At 38.3% G+C, this 15254-nt stretch overlaps 1 pseudogene; it reads right to left on the reverse strand.

Annotated features, from left to right (window-relative positions):
• Window positions 1-239: 239 nt before the first annotated feature.
• On the reverse strand, window positions 240-356 carry LOC127493397 (U2 spliceosomal RNA; annotated as a pseudogene).
• Window positions 357-15254: the final 14898 nt, after the last annotated feature.

Genomic DNA, 15254 nt, shown 5'->3' on the forward strand with positions numbered 1-15254 from the left:
TAAAGTCTTTCAAGGAGTTTGTTAATTTCTTCCCTGCTTCATAGGCTGGAAACTCTGAAGACATTAAATTAAGGAAATTATAAGATTATGTCATATATTTTCCATCTCATAAAAATCACTGTCCTTGTTGCCTCTGTACAGTGTTTCAAAAATTATTATTTAATACCATTTATATGTTTTATTTTGTTTCACACACGTGGGCAAATGCTATCCCTAGTTCTTCATCTTGGCAAGAAATGAAAGGTTTCTACTATTCTTTGAGTTGCCTTTGCATTTATCCCCAGGTTTTATTTTTAACTTATTTCTGATAAGAACAGATACTACACTTGATCTTAGCCAAAAAGCTGAGAAGCGATGAACTTATCTTCTTTCAATTTAAATTCCATTTATTGTTACAGCATAGAATTTTACCTAACTTGTAAAAAAAATCCATTTTAGCTGTCTCTGGGTTTTAATTGCTGTGTTAGGCCATTTACATTTAATATAATCATCAATATTTTGTATTAGTTTAAATCTAACGTCTTTCTATATTTTTTCTAATTGCTTCCTTTCCAATTTAATCTAGTTTTTTCTCCCCTGTTTTGGATTATCACTTTCAATTCTACTTTATCCCTCGTATTGACTTATTTTTTATTCCTTTTTATTTCATTGTATGCTATTTGCTTTAGGATTAGCAACAGATATCAATAACATCAGAGTTAACCTTCAAATAACATTTTTTAAACTCATGTACAGTCTAAGAATCATAAGATCATAGGCTTTCATTTACCCCTGGTATCCTTCATCCTACATTTAATTAAATTTTCTCATTTTATTTTCTAAATATTTTAAATTTCACAACCCATTATCATTTTTCTTTAAACATACATTATCTTTTTTTTTTTTTTTTTTGACAGGCAGAGTGGACAGTGAGAGAGAGAGACAGAGAAAAAGATCTTCCTTTGCCGTTGGTTCACCCTCCAATGGTCGCCGCGGCCAGCACGCTGCGACCTGCACACCGCGCTGATCCGATGGCAGGAGCCAGGTACTTCTCCTGGTCTCCCGTGGGGTGCAGGGCCCAAGCACTTGGGCCATCCTCCACTGCACTCCCGGGCCATAGCAGAGAGCTGGCCTGGAAGAGGGGCAACTGGGACAGAATCCGGCACCCCGACCAGGACTAGAACCTGGTGTGCCGGCGCTGCAAGGCGGAGGATTAGCATATTGAGCCGCAGCGCCTGCTCAACATACATTATCTTATATAGCAATTTTAACATGAATGATAAATAATATATCTCTCTTATGTGTAGCTGCTCCTTCTGGTGTTTTTCATTCTCTAGTTTAAACCCAAATCTCTTTCTGTTACTGTTTTCCCTCAGCCTAAAGAAGTTTCCTTAGTGTTTTTTTTTTTTTATTATTTATCTCTGCTGGAAATGAATTATTTCAGCTTCATTAATCTGAAAAAAACTTACTTTGCTTTCACATTTGAAATATATTTTCACTGCCTAAAGAATTCCAGGTTGTCAATATTTTTGCTCAACACTTTTAATTTGTTATTCCATTGTTTTTTGCTTAACAGAAATCTGGTGCTATTCTTAAATTTGTTCCTTTGCAATTTGATTTTTTTACTCTAACTATTGATATCTCTGGTGAAATGTCTGTCGTTTGATTATGATGTACTTTGGGATTTTTTTAAAAAAAAGATTTATTTTTTTGAAAGAGTGACAGAGAAGAAGAGAAAGATAAAGAAAGTGATCTATCCACTGATTTATGACCTAGATGGCCATAAAAGCCAAGACTGGACCAGCCTGAGACAAGTATCCAGAAATTCCAAGAAGTCTCCTATGTGCTTGAGCCATCGTCCATAGCTTCCCAGGTGCATTAGCAGTGAGATAGATTAGAAGCAGAGTAGCCAGTCCTCAAATCAGCACTCACTCCATTGTGGGGTTGGACACAGGCATCTGAAGCAGCACCTGAACCTGCTGTACCACAAGCCCCACCCCTGGCATGATTTTCTTAATGATGCATATTGAATTAATATATTCAAATGGTTTTTTGTTTTCATCAAATTTGGAAAATGATTAGCCATTATTTCTTCAAATATTTTTCTGACACGTCTCTTCTCCGTATTTCTTTCCTCTATGATTTTAATTACTCATATGTTAAATTACTAGGTATTGTCCTACTAGACATTCTTTGTGGTTAAAAAATTAATTTTCTGTTCTGTACTTTGCTGTGGGTATTTTTTTTATCTCTAGTTCCTCAGGTTCATTAATCTTTTTTTCTGAAGAGTCTAGTCTGTCTCGTCTTAATTCCTTATAGTATGTTTTTCATTCAGTTGCTGTATTTTTCATCTCTAGAAGTTCCATGCAAGACATTTTCATGTTTTCTATTTTTCATTATCATTTTGTATTTTGCCTTATCTTATTGAATATATGAGTCATATTCACAAAAGCTTCTTATACATTGTTGTTAGCTTGACCTATACTGATATTTCTGGATAAATTTCTGTTAATTGATTTTTCTCCTTGTCATTTTTTTGTTTGTTTTCAGAATACTTTAAAATGTTCATCGATACTGGACATTGTGGATTTTATATGATCAGTTGCTCTATTTTGTTATATTCCTTTAAATTGACTTGAATTTTATCCTGTATACTATTTATAATATTTATGTTATATAACAATAAAATGATTATAATCAGCTGGATCATTTTGATTCTTTTAAACTGTATGACACTGAGCCTATAGTGTGAACACTAAAATTGCAAGTGCTGTCTTGATATCTTTGAGCCTCACAGAGTATCAAGGGCATGCTCTGAAGTCCCTGCTCTCCCCAGGTACACCTTTCACCCACATCTTGTCAATCTAATGTGTTTCCCCTTAACTTTGTCAATCTAATGTCCTTTGTCAATCTAATGTGTTTCCCTTAACTTTGCCAATCTAATGTCCTTTGTTAGTCTAATGTGTTCCCCCTTAACTGCCAACCCACAAAATTATTGATTTGTTTTAATTTGAAAGAGAAGCAGGGATGGCTCACCCATCCTCTGGTCCACTCTTAATGCCTGCAACAGCGCTCATACAGACTCAATCTGGGTGTCAGATAAAGGTGACAGGGTCCCAGGTATTTGAATCTTCTGCTGCCTCCCAGGGTGCACATTAGCAGGGAGCTGCATCAGAAGCAGAAGTGCCAAGACTGAAACCACACACTCTGATAGCAGGGAAATGTCCCATTGGCATCTTAACTCCTGCCCTAAATGCCTGCCAAATAACGGAGTTTTATCCCAGATAAATAGGATAGGGTTGAATTAACAGAGAAGAAATCATGTATTAACTATAAGTTAAAAAATAAAAGTCACTTGAAGACTGATCTCAGTACAAAAATGCACTTGAAACATTCTACATGTATTCCTGATAAAAACTTTCAGCAAACAATACAAAAAATAAAAACCTACAATTAATGTAATTCTTAGTGGTAAAAGAATGAAATTTTCCTCCTAAGGTCAGGAATAAGACAGATGTATACTCTTCAAATCCGTCACTGGACGGAGGGGCTTTATCATGAGAACTGAGTATCTGAAGTGAAATTTCCTGTGTGTATAACTCTATGTGTACAGGCAATGTCTGCGTGTAAGGCTTATTGAAGAGATAAAAACAAAGGTCGCATACCTTCCAGAAGCCAAGAAACCACCACCTTTCCATTCTACTTTTTATTTGATAATTTTTTGTTAACTTGGCACTTCCCAAAAATGACAGTACTTTGGATGCCATATTGTACCTAATAGAAATTTTAGTTCAAAGGCTTTTTATTTAATTTTGGTTTAGAGCAAAATGATTGTTTAGGAGTGCTAAAATGAAAAGAACACAAGCCTGGAACCAAAAGTTCTGGTAGTGATCTTGGTTCTGCCACTTAGACAAAGACCTTATCCCTTCTTGGCATAGTTTCTCTGTCAAAAAATAGTGAGACTAAAAGACCCCAAATTCCCTTTTAGTTTGGAGATTTTACAAATATCTAGATTATCTCTCAAACTTTAGCATGCATTAGAATCATCTACAAAGTTTGCTCAAATACCAATTCTTGGCTCCTGTATTCAAAAGATTTTCACTTATCTGGGGTGGAGCCAGAAAATTTGCATTTCTAATTAGCTTCTGGGACCTGGTGATGTGTCTTCATTCTACACAAGGAGCTGCATTGACCTAAAATCTGAAGTATGCTAGTTGTAATTCTGTTTTTTTTTTTTTTTAAGATTTTATTTATTTATTTGAGAGGTATAGTTAGACAGTGAGAGGGAGAGAGAAAGAAAGGTCTTCTGTCTGTTGGTTCACTCCCCAAATGGCCAAAATGGCTGGAGCTATGCCGATCCGAAGCCAGGAGCCAGGTGCCTCTTCCCAGTCTCCCATGTCGGTATAGGAGCCCAACCACTTGGGACATCTTCTATTGCTTTCCCAGGCCACAGCAGAGTGCTGGATTGGAAGATGAGCAGCTAGAACCGGCGCCCATATGGGATGCCAGCGCCACATGCGGAGGATTAACCTACTGCGCCACGGCGCCAGCCCCTGTAATTCTGTTTTAAGACTAGATGATGTATTTTTGGATGAAAACTAGTCAAAAGTATTCTAGGGAGACTAACTATTGAAATATAAAAGTATTTGTTTAGATATAAAAAGCCAGCATTTATTGTTTTATATTATCAGCTGTGTTTGTATAATCAACAAAGTACATCACTGAATCATGTGTGTGCATTAGTAAATGTAATACCATTCATTGAGTAATTTTTACATATAAACCTTTTGGGACTCAAGGTCAGGTTGTTTTGCTTGACCTTGGTAATTGAGTTCATTATCAAGTGTAGGAAACAGACTTAAACACACTTCTTAAACAAATTATCAAATAAAAATTTTAAAATAGTCCTTAAGGAAATAAAGAAAGAAAACATACTTTCCCTCTCCCCTGAAGAAAAGCAAGTGAGTCTGAAGGAAAGATGAAGTGTAATTAGGGGAAGGGGAAAAAAGAGAAAAACAGACTTGGTGACCAGAGTCTAGTGATTAAAAAAAAAAAAATAGAAGTAAAAGAGAGAGGAATTTGTTGTGCAGTAGGTATTGTGGTACAGCAGGTTAAGCTGACATTGGTATGCACACATCTCCTGTCAGAATGCCTAGGACACAGTCCTGCTTATGTTTTCCATCCAGTTGCTTCCTAAAACACACCCTGAGAGGCAGCAGTGATGACTCAAGTATTTATTTAGGTTTCTGCCAACCCATGTGAGAGACCCAAAGTTCCCAGCTCCTGGCTTCTGGCTTCAGCCTGATCCAGCCCTTGCTGTTGCAGGCATCAGAAGACAACCTCTCTCTCTCTCTTGTTCTTTTCTCTCTGTCACTTTGCCTTATAAATAAAAATAAATAAATGAACTTTAAGTTAATTTAAAAAAAACAGACAATGTCAGACTAAGAGAATTTATAAAAAATAGCATGGAGATCTATTTTAGATATTTTTCTATTTTGGAAGACAAATAACACATTGGGAGCTTCCCTTTGACACTATCTCATTTTTAAGTATTTAAGTCCATTGAGACTAATTAAGAATAATTGTTGATGACTAAAGAATATGCTTAGTCATCAAAGTTGTCTTTATAAACATAAAATTTTCATTTTTAAGTCTATTAACTTCTAAGTTCTGTTCATTTTTAAATACTTTTGATTTTTAATAACAATGTCTTATAAATTTTGGCATTCCTGAAAAATGAATAAACAAAATTTTCAGACACCAGTCAAATCAAGCCCATAACAGAATGAGTAATATTTCTGAAAACATAAGAGCTTTTTAAAAATAAATTTTTCAAAATAAAATAAAAATAGACCTTGTTAAAAACCATATTAACATGTGTTTTCAGATTTCGTGAAAATATAAAACCATGAGTTACATGTGAATATTATTTTATTAGGTTCAGAACTTAAAATTTTAGAGAGGAGATTTAATCAGGCCCATGGTTTGTACCAACAGTTATTTTTCTTACATCATAGTAAAATTGCATTATATCTAATATATTTGATTATATTACAGTTTATATTACAGTTTCAGTGATATTGATATGACTAAAATTTAATGAATGTCTTGTGCTATCCACACATAATATACATTTAATTGAATAATTCCAACAACCCTAGAATGTCAACCATGTAAACTTCACATTCAGTGTGTCTTAAATAGGCAATGCATCTTCTAAATTGTATATAAATTCCTGGTTGACTATGAACTGAATACTTGGATGACATCACCTATATAGCTTTTTTTGACAGAGTGGACAGTGAGAGAGAGAGACAGAGAGAAAGGTCTTCCTTTTTAAGGTTGGTTCACCCTCCAATGGCCGCCGCAGCTGGCGCACTGCGCTGATCCGAAGGCAGAAGCCAGGTGCTTCTCCTGGTCTCCCATGGGGTGCAGGGCCCAAGGACTTTGGCCCATCCTCCACTGCACTCCCTGGCCAGAGCAGAGAGCTGGCCTGGAGGGGCGGGGGGGCAACCGGGACAGAATCCGGCACCCCGACCAGGACTAGAACCCGGCGTGCCGGCGCCGCTAGGTGGAGGATTAGCCTATTGAGCCACGGCACCGGCCAATATAGCTTTAAACTATTCTAATTTGGCCTAAAAGAATTACTGCTGATATAATTGCCTTAAATCAGCTATATTATACCAGGCTTGTATGTCTCTGTTTTTGCTTTTAATAATAATAAAAAGTTGTATTTACTTGGAAACATTCATTCATACTGCCAAGAAAACAATTACACTTTTTTTTGCTATTATAGAGTGATGTCCAGTTAACAGAACAATTATTTCATACTAGCTTCACCACAGACAATTTAAGACACAAGGGTAGTTCACGAAGTTCATGGAACTCAAACTCCTTATATGAAGCCAAGGATCATCATAATTGCTAAACCACAAAAAGCTACAACACAGAAAGAACTGTAGACCAATATCCCTGATGAACACAGATGCAAAAATCCTCAACAAAATACTAACTAATTGGATCGAACAACACATCAGAAAGAACATTCACCTGGACAAAGTGGAATTTATCCCTGGTATGCAGAGATGCTTCAACATTTGAAAATCAGTAAATGTGATGCATCACATTAAGAAACTGAGCAACAAATGCCATATGATTATCTCAGTAGATACAGAGAAAGCATATGATAAAATACAATACCCTTTCATGATGAAAACTTCAAGAAAATTGTGTGTAGAAGGAACATTCCTGAACACAATCAAGACAATTCACACACACACACAAAAAAACCCTCATCCAGCATCTTATTGAATGGGAAAAAGTTGAAAGCATTCCCACTGAGATCCAGAACCAGACAGAGAAGCCCACTCTCATCACTATATTGAATATAGCCCTGGAAGTTTTAGCCGGAGTCATTAGGAAAAAAAAAAAAAAAAGAAAGAAATAAAATGATACAAATTGGAAAGGTGGCAGCCAAACTATCCCTATTTGCAGATGACATGATTCTACAAATAGGGGTCCAAAAGACTCCACAAAGAGACTATTAGAAGTCATAAAAGATTTTGGTAAAGTGTCAGGATACAGAATTAACACATAAATCTCAATAACCTTTGTGCATCCAGACAATGTCATGGCCAAGAAAGAACTTCTAAGATCAATTCCATTCACAATAGCTGCAAAACAATTTCATATCTTGGAATATTTGGTTATGTTAAGTATACAAAAACTGGCATGATAAAGTTTAAAAACAAATCTTACACTGCCTTACATTTCAATGATTTTGAAAGGAGTTAGTTCTGGTTGATGGTTTGGGGGAGGAGGGCAAATGCTTTATAGACAAGGGAAAAAAGACTGTGCTTTAATTCTCTTCTTAATCTTCCTCCTGCTCATTATCCTCTTGAACTTCCCTGTCTTCCTTGTTTTTCTTTTTTCAGCCTTGATGACTCTTTTTTTGCTGCATCAGATTTTGCTTGAGCTCAGAATGGCGCGATCTCCTTTTTATACTGGTCTTTCAGCTTACTGGCCTTTTTTCCTAAGGCTGCCTGACATCTACAGCAGTATTGTTCCACAGTGGGCCCAGGTTCTCTGCATCACCAACAGACAAAGTGATGTTGATTTTGAGGTGACAGAACAAGAAAATTACTGAAGGAGGCCTCCTGAGTATGTTGGAATTCCTGAACTTCGTTGTTCTTTCCCCTCTGGGAAGGATCTAGGTTTTCATTTCTTTTTTATAACAGGCCTTGTATGCTTTGCACATCATCAAGTGTCCTGTTTTGTGGACAGCCATGGTCTTCCACCTCTCTGAGCACTTCTTGTTGCCTGAAGCATATCCATGCTTTCTCTTGTGCTGCTAAAATAAGATTGTACAAAGAGTGCATCTGACAACCTTTTGGTCCTCGGCTTCTTTCTCCTGGCCCCATATTTTGTTAGTTTTCTCAGGGAGGCACAGAGTTGCTCAGCGCCCATCCCACTCTCCCTTACCCTGGTGCTGTCTCTGTGGAGCTCCACATATGGCGATGGCTGTGAGAGCGGGAGTCAGAGGCATCCTCCTCCCACTGTCAGCTCTGTAGCATCACTCTCCATCTGTCTCTTAACCAGCAAATACAACGGGAAAGTTAGCCCGATTGGAGCTATGTGCAGTTCATGGATTGCGTGCACTCAGACATACGTACAGATTGATGATCCTTCAGAAGCATAACGGAGAATGGAACATACTAGATCTTATCTCCAAAATATGGTCTTTGAAGTGAAATGAGAAAGCCATGTAGGCAGTTGGGAGAACATGTGCAAAATAAGCATGTAATCTCAGCCATGAAGGAAACCTGCGGGCCACTTGGTACAGCACATTTAGTTAGTTCCAAATCAAATGTGCGACTATAAAGCCCTGTCATGTGACTGCTTTGCCCCAGTTATCCAACCCTCGGTTTCTCTAATTGTCTCCAAGACTTTTTATGCTCTTCAGCTTTAGCTTCCCCTGACACTTCCTTCTGGAAAGTGTCCATGGCTTGAGTGCTTGATAGCTTTTCAAACATCTGTGCATCACTGACATATTTCTGCTGGAAGGCTGTAGCGGATTAACGACAGCCACGCACTCTTTGCCACCCTTTCTATCAGGAGGTGACCCTGTTTGTCCTGCTCTTGAATCTGGGCTGGCATTGCTGTTTTGACGGCTATAGTGCAGTGAGGGAGACCATGACACTTTGAGACCTTGTTGTTAGGAGACTGCCAGTCAGAACGTAGGAAGTCAGATCATACTGCTAGAGAGGTGACCGTGTGGAGAGGATTAAGAATGTATGAATGGATCCATAAGGGTCTTGCTGAGCCTCACCTTTCAGTTGAACATAGCAAGGTGCAAAGAAGTGACTTCCCTAGAGCCTCAGACCCAGCCCAGCTTCCAGGTAAAAACCATTGAGTCAGCACCCTGTGTTGGAGCAATACAGTTGCCAAGCTGAGCATGCCCAAAGGAGTGACTCACAAACAGATGACTTATGCTAAAACGGGTATTGTTTCAAGCCATTATGTTTTGGGGAGTTCTTATACATCAGTAGATAATGGGTTTTCTAAATCTTGGATTTTCCCTTGTGAGATGATTGACGTTATATCCCCTGTTTTCTCTCTCCCTAGAGATGGATAGGTACCTTCAGAACAAATTGATACAGTCACTACCTCAATATTTAAGGAATTGCTGCCTGAATTCCATTCTCAGTCCTTGTCACTGCCCATCCTGTTCTTTTGGCATACTGCTGATTTTTCTGAATTAATTAATTTATTTTTAAGGACTGCAAATTTCAAATGTACTACTTTAGGAATATACTTATTCTTCCAACAATACCCATAAGATTCCTCTTCAATTAACTTTGTACACAGAAGACCAACTCTATACTAAGTAAAGATTTAAACAGTTTGCACACACACACACACACACACACCTGTTTGGGAACAAGTATCACATTTAACTCTCATAATACAACTCTTTGAGGACAGAGGTCTTGCAAGGGGAATTAGTGCACAGTGACTCCTGTTGTTAATTTAACAATTAACATTTTTATGTATGATGTCAGTGACCACCCGAGACTCTTGACATGAGCTGCCTGGGCTATGGAAGCCTTTTGAATCCACAAACTCCATCAGTATTTAGACAAGGCCATTAGCAAAGTGGAAGTTCTCTCCTCCCTTTAGAGAAAAGTACATCCTTCTTTAATGGCCATTTCTTTCCATTGGGATCTCACTCACAGAGATCCTCCACGTAGAATATGTTTTGCCACAGTGTCTTGGCTTTCCATGCCTGAAACGTTCTCACGAGGTTTTCAGCTAGACCAGGAAGATGTAAGGGCTGATTCTGAGGTCAGATGTTACTTAAAGCAGTTGTCATTCTATGAGTCTGCTGTGTGTGGACTGCTTCCCAAATTGGAACATTCTCTTCTTCTTTATTCTATTTACTATAATTACCCCACACTTGATCATATTTATAAGGTCATTTTAACACTTAATCCTATCTATATGTTCACTTTAACGGTTAATACGATCACTTTAATATGTAAGATGACATTTTTATCATTCAGTTCAATGGGATTTGGGGGTCACATGACAAGTTTTTAAACTATATCCTTAGAAGTTAGACCTTAGGAACGTATGTAGAACTATACAGCTTTACAGTTATAAACTTCCTCCTCCCTCTATTATTTTTACTCTTATTTGTTACTGAGATCCATCCTGAATTGACTTTATACACATATTATTAACTCTATGTTAAGTAAAGAGTTCAACAAATAGTATAAAGAGAAAAAACAACAACAACAACAAACTGTTCCTCGACAGTCTAGACGAAGGCCACTCAAATCATTCTTTCTCAAAGTGTCAAATTCACTTCTGCAGATTTCATTTTAGGTGCTATATTCATTCTTGCAGATCAGGGAGAACTTATGGCATTTGTCTCTTTGGTACTGGCTTATTTCTCTAAGTATGATGTTTTCCAGATTCATCCATTTTGTTGCAAATGACCCTTTCATTTTTTTAACTGCTGTGTAGTATTTCATAGTGTGCATATCACATAATTTCTTTTTTATTTATTTATTTGATAGAGTTACACAGAGAAAAAAGGAGACGCAGAGAGAGAGAGAGAGAGAGAGGTCTTCCATCCACTGGTTCATTCCCCAATTAGGGGCAATAGCTGATGCTGTGCCAATCCAAAGCCAGGAGCCAAGAGCTAGGAGCTTATTCCAGGTCTCCCACATGGGTGCAGGGGCCCAAGGACTTGGGCCATCTTCCACTGCCTTTCCCAGGGCATAGCAGAGAGCTGGATCAGAAGTGGAGCAGCCGGGACTTGAATTGGCACCCATATGGGATGCAGGCACTTCAGGTAACGGCTTTAGCTGCTATGCCACAGTGCTGGCCCCTTTTAAAAATTATTTATTTGTTTGTTTATTTTTCCATAATTTCTTTATACAGTCTTCTGTTGATGGACATTTAGGTTTGTTCCATATCTTAGCTATGTGAATTGAGCTGCAATAAACATGGGGGTGCAGATAATTCTTCTATTTACTGATTTCATTTCTCTTGGGTAAATTCCCAGGAGTGAGATGGTTGGGTCATATAGTAGGTCTATATTCAGATTTCTGAAGTATCTCCATACTGTCCTCCATAGTGGCTTTACCAGTCTGCAATCCCACCAACAGTGGATTAGGGTGCCTTTTTCCACACAGCCTTGCCAGCCTTTGTTGTCTATTGATTTCTGTATGAAAGCCATTCTAACTGGTGTAAAGCGAAACCTCATAATGGTTTTTATTTGTATTTCCCTGATAGCAGTGATCCTGAGCATTGTTTCATGTGTCTGTTGGCCACATGGGTTTCCTTTTTTGAAAAACATCTGTGTAAGTCCTTGGCCCATCATTTAACTGGGCTGTTTGTTTTGTTGTTGTGGATTTTCTTGATCTCTTTGTAGATTCTGTTTATTAATCCTTTATCAGTTGAATACTTTACAAATAATTTCTCCCATACTGTCAGTTTTCTCTTCACTTTCCTGTTTCTTTTGCAGTGTAGAAACTTCTTAATTTGATGTAATCGTATTTGTTAATTTTGGCTTTGACTGCCTGTGCCTCTGAGGTCTTTTCCAAGAACTCTTTGTCTACACCAATGTCTTGAAGGGTCCCCAAGGTTCTCTAATAATTTGATGGTGTTGTGTCATAGAGCTAGATCTTTAATCCATCCCCTATATATAGAATCATGTCATCTATAAATATGGATAGTTTGACTTCCTCCTTCCCAATTTGTATCCCTTTGATTTCTTTTTCTTGCCTGATGGCTCTGGCTAAAACTTCTAGGACTATATTGAATAACAGCTTCAGTACCTCAGTTTTTTTTTTTTTTTAAGAGTTCTAGCACACAAGCCTCTTACATTCACAAGCACTCAGCCCCTGTTAGTTCTCCCCACCAGAGTCAGGAGTCTCCACTCTGCTGATTGCTGGGCACAGACAAGCTGGTGCAGCTGTGACGTATGTCCAAAATGGCACCTACTCTATCAGCCACTTATAGGTCACCATTGTAAGATGATTGGGACGAGAGAAACATGTTTCTCTTTTTTTTTTTTCTCTCTCTAGTTTCATAGGTACACTATCCCCCATGGTACTGCAAGCCAAGTTCCCTCTAGGCTCTTCCTGCAGCATTATCACTAGTGGCTCGGGCTGCTGCAGTCTGGTCTCACCTCCTTCTCCCATGCTGGTGTGGAAGCTCTCAGCTGCTGCAATCCTGAGCCGTTGGCGTCCACGGCCTCCATGTAGGTCCACTGTGTCCCTCTAATCTGTGTAGCGTTTCCTCTGATGTTTTCTCCCTAACTCTTCCCTGAGACTAGACTCTCTCCTCTTTTTTTTAAGCTATCTACTCCTAGACCAGAGCATTAAGCTCCCTCCCTACTCTGCTATCTTGGAACCTTACTGATTTATATGTTCATGTTTTACTGCCTTGGTGTGTGTAATGGTCTGTTGTTGTAAAGCATTCATGCCAATTTTTGTATATGATCTTTTACTGCAATTACCTTACAATGAGACTCTCTTTATATCAGTTTTCTCCATGCCTCTGTGGAATATAGATATCTCTCTGTTGACACTTTCTGCTTGATGATTTACCTTTATGAATGGTTCAGTTATTGCACATTTCATTAGCTTGTTTCTCTTTCTTGCTTTCTCTGCCTCTTTCTACTAATTTCCCTCCCCCTCCACCTCCCCCATGACAGGTCATATGTCATAGTGGATTAGAGCACAGGCTCTGGAGCCTGAATCAAGTCTTAAACTCTGCCGCTACTTGTGTGGTGACCTTTGGCGAATTTCACAATATCTCAGTGATGAAACGCTACACAGATTAGAGGGACACAGTGGACCTACATGGAGGCCGTGGACACCAACAGCTCAGGGTTCCAGCAGCTGAGAGCTTCCGCACCAGCATGGGAAAGGGAGGTGAGACCAGACTGCAGCAGCCGAGCCACTAGTGATAAATTTCACAATATCTCAGTGATGCAATTTTCCCATATGAAATATGAAAATACTACTAGTTCCCAAGACATAGAGTTGGTGTATGAATCAGTCAATACATTAATAATACATATATGTACATATATGTAAATGTAGGTGCATCTTTATTTACACATAGATATATGTATGTGTATTAGAATGATAATTGTATCACAATAAGTACACTCTAAGCATTAGACATTATTGTCAATTCTGATTCTCACTGGCTCTTTGTCTCTATTCCTTGTTCCCTAATTTTTACTTTTCACATTTCCCTAGAAATTGACTGATGTGCAAATTTTATTATCTTCTAAGTAAATTAATAGAATTCTGCATTCTCATTAATTATTTTAAAAGATGAGTAAATTCTGATGTATTATCTTAAAAAGTTTCCCAATTGATGTAAGAATCTGTTAACTTGTATGCACATTGATTTTTAAATTATGATCTGAACAAGATTTAGTTTCTCAAACTCTTATAGATGTCTAAAGCTGAAAGTCTGTTGACCTTTAATAGATTATTTATGGAGTAAAAGTAGGACTTCATCCCATCATGGTGTCTGAAGGTGGGGCCTTTGAGAAGTGATTGGACTGGATTAGGTTGCCAGGGAAGAGTTTGTTGTCTGACCCATGGTGGCTTTATAAAGAGAGATGACACAGTTGGCAGTAGAGTATGCTCCCTGTGTCTCTCTGCTTCCTGGTTCACCACCTGATTTTCCTTCCACCTGCATTCCACCCTTATTAGGTGCCAGAGTGATATGGCTGCCCAATGTTGGACTATAAACCTAAGTCAATATTATTTTTTAACCTGCAAAACTTAAGTCAAAATCAATCTTTTAGTTAAGAATGCATTTTAGTTAAAGTAACAGTGGCAGCAACAACAGACCCTAATACAGATATATAAACAGATTCTTCATCTGGACTTAGTTTTGGGAGAGATTTCAGTTTTGTTTGTTTTTTGCTTTTTTTTTTTTTTTTTTTTTGGAGGGACATATCTGACAGATGACATTCTTAACAGGGATGGTTCTGTGGGTGTACTCAAAGGCTTGAATAATTTCTGACAGAACATCTCCAAATTTAGCATTTTCTCTTCCATTCAAGACAGCATCTTGGTTTGAGTAAGTTTTCTCAGGAGCGTCCTAACCCTGAGACAAGGACTTGTGTCCAAGACATTTGTATAGGTAATGGACACAGGGACATCAGGAAGAGAACAGGATTAGCAGGACATGAATGCAGAAGAGCCAAGGAAGAGCCTCAGTCTGATTTTGAAAGAATGTCAAATTCTCTGGATTGCAAAAATTCACCCAGGTATGTGTCCTGAGTGGAGAGGAAAAGAGCTGGCCTTTCCTATTTTTGGCCAAGGGCTGGCATGTGGGAGGTACAGAAGCTCACAGGTTGAGCTCCTTCGGTCTTAAGTCTGCAAGCAAAACAACTCCAGTTGGCCCCAGGCAGTTTTCATGAGTCTGAGGTACCTACCAGGAACCGGGCAGAGAGTTGTTTGAGAATGGTAGAGGCAGTGCAAAGAGATCCAGGCAGATCTTGGAGAGTTCATGACACTTATCAAAAAGCAAGGAATAAGGGAAACAAGATTTTATGTATGAAATTAGAATCTATTCAAATTTACTTTTAAAAGCGTCACTCACAAGGGCCAGTGTTTTAACACTTAGCAGGTGGCATCCTCCACATCTGCTGTCTTGCTTGTGTGTCACGACAGTTTATATGGAACTGGCTTAGACACTAATTCAATTTTTCTGTTTTTAGAATAGTAACAGCA

The sequence above is a fragment of the Oryctolagus cuniculus genome, chromosome 5, assembly GCF_964237555.1.
Source record: "Oryctolagus cuniculus chromosome 5, mOryCun1.1, whole genome shotgun sequence".
Classification (NCBI taxonomy): domain Eukaryota; kingdom Metazoa; phylum Chordata; class Mammalia; order Lagomorpha; family Leporidae; genus Oryctolagus; species Oryctolagus cuniculus.